General features: G+C 36.3%; 1 long non-coding RNA gene across 1 annotated transcript; it reads left to right on the forward strand.

Moving 5' to 3' along the window:
- Positions 1-920: 920 nt before the first annotated feature.
- Positions 921-1,821, forward strand: LOC122091298. Its single transcript, XR_006143910.1, has 2 exons — positions 921-1,309; positions 1,417-1,821. It is a non-coding gene; the product is annotated as an uncharacterized LOC122091298 (long non-coding RNA).
- Positions 1,822-3,478: the final 1,657 nt, after the last annotated feature.

The following is a 3,478-nucleotide window of genomic DNA, read 5'->3' on the forward strand; positions in this document are numbered from 1 at the left end:
ATTATTACACTTAATTACATTTAATAATTGATAAAAATATCAATATATATCCTAGTCTATAAAAAAAAATCAAAATATACATATAAATAGTCGAGTTATATGTGTCAGGTCGAGTTGAGCTTGTAAATGAGCCAAATGATCAGACATCAATTGAGTTTACCTCTTGCATCGTGTATTACCTATGAATCCAGCATGTTTAATAATCGATGTAAACTGAACCGATCTTTAAATGGTCACATTTGATCAATCATGTAGGTCAAGCTTGGGATTGACACCTCTAACACAAAAGATAACACAAAAATCCTTTGCATGAAGGTAAGGAATGGCAATGAGCATTGTACACTAAAATACATGTCAAAACCCTCTCGGTCATTAAATCCTCACTCCCTCACTTAGAGGATTTGAGTCCCAAAAGATATAGAGATAAACTGACAAGAGAAAAACCTCTTGCTTAGAATTATGGATTTATTTTTTATTTTTTGTTGGTTGGTTCCCGGCCGGCAACCCTGAGACCTTAATATATAAAGATGAAAAAAATGACTCGTCAAAGTCACGGACAAGCTTTTAAGGCTAGCTTTTTTCTGGCAATATGATGTAAGGATAGCCACCTCCACCTCCATCTCCACCTCCATGACGTAGGAGCGGATAGTGGCCCACACCAAAAATTCAAAAGTAACCTGGCTCTTTGTAGCGACTGTATTTCATTGACGCAGAGTCAATTACGTTCCTTTTTTCTACTTGACTGACTTGCAAACATACCAAGTCATCTCTCTCTCTCTCTCTCTCTCTCTCTCTCTCTCCACCCATTAGATTCTTATTTATTTGCTGTCTCTGATGATGAAGGACTTCATTGACGCAGAGTCAATTACTTTTCTTTTTTCTACTTGACTGACTTACAAACACACCAAGTCATCTCTCTCTCTCTCTCTCTCTCTCTCTCTACACCCACTAGATTCTTGTTTATTTGCTGTCTCTCTGATGATGAAGGACTTCATTGACGCAGAGTCAATTACTTTTCTTTTTTCTACTTGACTGACTTGCAAACATACCAAGTCATCTCTCTCTCTCTCTCTCTCCACCCACTAGATTCTTGTTTATTTGGTGTCTCTCTGATGATGAAGGACCCAGCTAGGTACTACAAATAAGGGGTTCATGGGCGAATCATCTCTGATTCACAAACCCCAACTAAGAAGAAAGATGGCTCAGCTTCACAAGGCTCTTTTCATTCTTTGCATCCTAATGTTCTCAACTGTTACCATCCCACCATCGGCGGTGGCTGCTCGTGCACTTGCTGAGATTTCTCAAACCAGTACGTACTGATTAATTGATTATATAAATATTGAAACCATAGATTAAATTAGTTTGTTTTCTATTTATGATTGTTATATATATATTTGTTATATATGATTCTTGCAGATCAAGAGCAGCGAGGCACACATGTAGGTTATGGATCTCTCGGTAGTTTGGGGCCCACCTGCAACGGAAAACGTAACAAGAATTGCCCGCCTCATTCCGTATCATCTCCTTGAAGGATGAAATATATGTTAGCTTGGGCTTCCCTATAAATTAGTAAATAAATATGGTATTATAAATAAGTGGTGAATGAGGAGAAAGGGCTGTTGAGGTTCTTGTTGGGGTTACATGCAAAAGCAACAGATCTCACATCTACCATGAATAGCTCGGTGTGAAGACTTATAATGACTTTCAGTGTGCTTTTAAGAATACATAGCAGTTCTTACTTGTGTTGTGAGCCAATAAATTTGTATTCAGATAAATTAAGATGTTTGATCTATCATAATATATATATTCTGTGTTGATCCACTTTGGCTTGATTGTTTTTTTTTTTTTTTTTAGCTTCCCCTCATTAAGTACCTACAGTACTTTATATTACAAATTAAACTTATTAAACTTTTAATTAGCTCTATGAAACTAGTACTAACCACAATATTCTTAAAAAAGAATCGGGACTCTTTGTTATGATACAATTCTAATTTCAAATTCAAATCCTTTTTAATTGATCCATAAAATGTGGATTGGTCGATAAATTGGTCCAAACAATTCACAAATATTTAAAGAAAAAAAAACTATAGAAGAATTAAAAAATCCGATTAGAGATCAAGGTTCTATGCATCACATACATTAAATCACAGAAAAATCAACAAAAGAAGGGAAGGGAGGGCCCGGAAACTAATCAAGTTTGACCTCAAGTTGCATGGAATCTCTCCCATATCTGAAAGAAATACACCGTTCCATAGCATGTTTGCCTGAATTGTGAAAATTAACAAGGTGATCTATAAGTGTTTGTATAGATTGTCTCACCAACTTCACCTCTTTTCCTAGGTATGGGTTATGATCTAACAAGATTTAGATTGAAGAACAATTGGACAGTCTTATGAGATCCCGGTACCCAAGGTTTCCTGGTATAGTGTGGTTAGGTTCTTAAGTTATATTCCCCATGATAGCTTCATTGTGTGGAGAGTTCTAATCATGTTGCTCCCAACATTCAAAAGTAGTTGTCTCCCATTCCTCTTGTTGCTTATGTTGGAATGCTCAAAATATATTCATCAATGTCTTTGCCTGTGTTGGGTTGGACACTGACACTTTGCAGGGTCAGGCGGGAAAGGCTGGGAGGTGGGGTTGTTGGGTGAGGAAAGGAGGGTGGGTGATCGTGTAGGGAAGATCGGATGGTGTGGCATGCATTGTGGGGGTAGGGTTGGGCGATGGTGACGGTAATAGTGGTGGTTATTGGGAGTATAATTGAAAATTTATAAATAGGTACTACAAATAGAGATTGGATCTACTATTCATACGATCACCTAGTTGTACACATGGACATCCAACACCTGTCCCTTTTGCTTCTAAATATACCCTTCTTCACCCATGTAGTGGTAAAAAGTGGAACAAGTGTTAGATGTTCATCCATATGACCCGATGATCGTACGAGCAACGAATCTGTTCTCCCATAAATACAATTCACAAATGTTGGATATCTAACATACAATTTCTCCAAATGTTGAATGCCCCTAGTGTCATTTACTCTTTCTTTTCTGAATGGTAGGTTCACGAAAGAAGTGAGTATTTTAGTCTCGATACTATAACCAGTTAACTATTAGATTTATGCATCCCAAGAAAAATAAAATAAAATAAAAATATTGGATTTAAAATTTGTGATCAGATTTGAAAAATCTGATATGATCCCAATTTTTACAAACTTAATAATGTTGTTTGTATTTTTGTGCAATATTTCACAAAAGATTTTTTTTTTTTTTTTTTTTTTTAAATAGAAAACATTCACTTTATATTTATGAATTTTCTTTTTTGATATATGGTCACACTTAAGCCGATACCGAAAAAGGTGCGCTGACTCTGTGTATCAGATCTATGCTCCAATAGGGCCTTTATTTGGGGGAGGGGGACAATGGGTGGCCTTTCAATTTCATATCGTTTGGCGGAGGTGTTTCTCCATTTTTTTTTTTTT

Source organism: Macadamia integrifolia, chromosome 10, assembly GCF_013358625.1.
Source record: "Macadamia integrifolia cultivar HAES 741 chromosome 10, SCU_Mint_v3, whole genome shotgun sequence".
In the NCBI taxonomy this organism is placed as follows: Eukaryota; Viridiplantae; Streptophyta; class Magnoliopsida; order Proteales; family Proteaceae; genus Macadamia; species Macadamia integrifolia.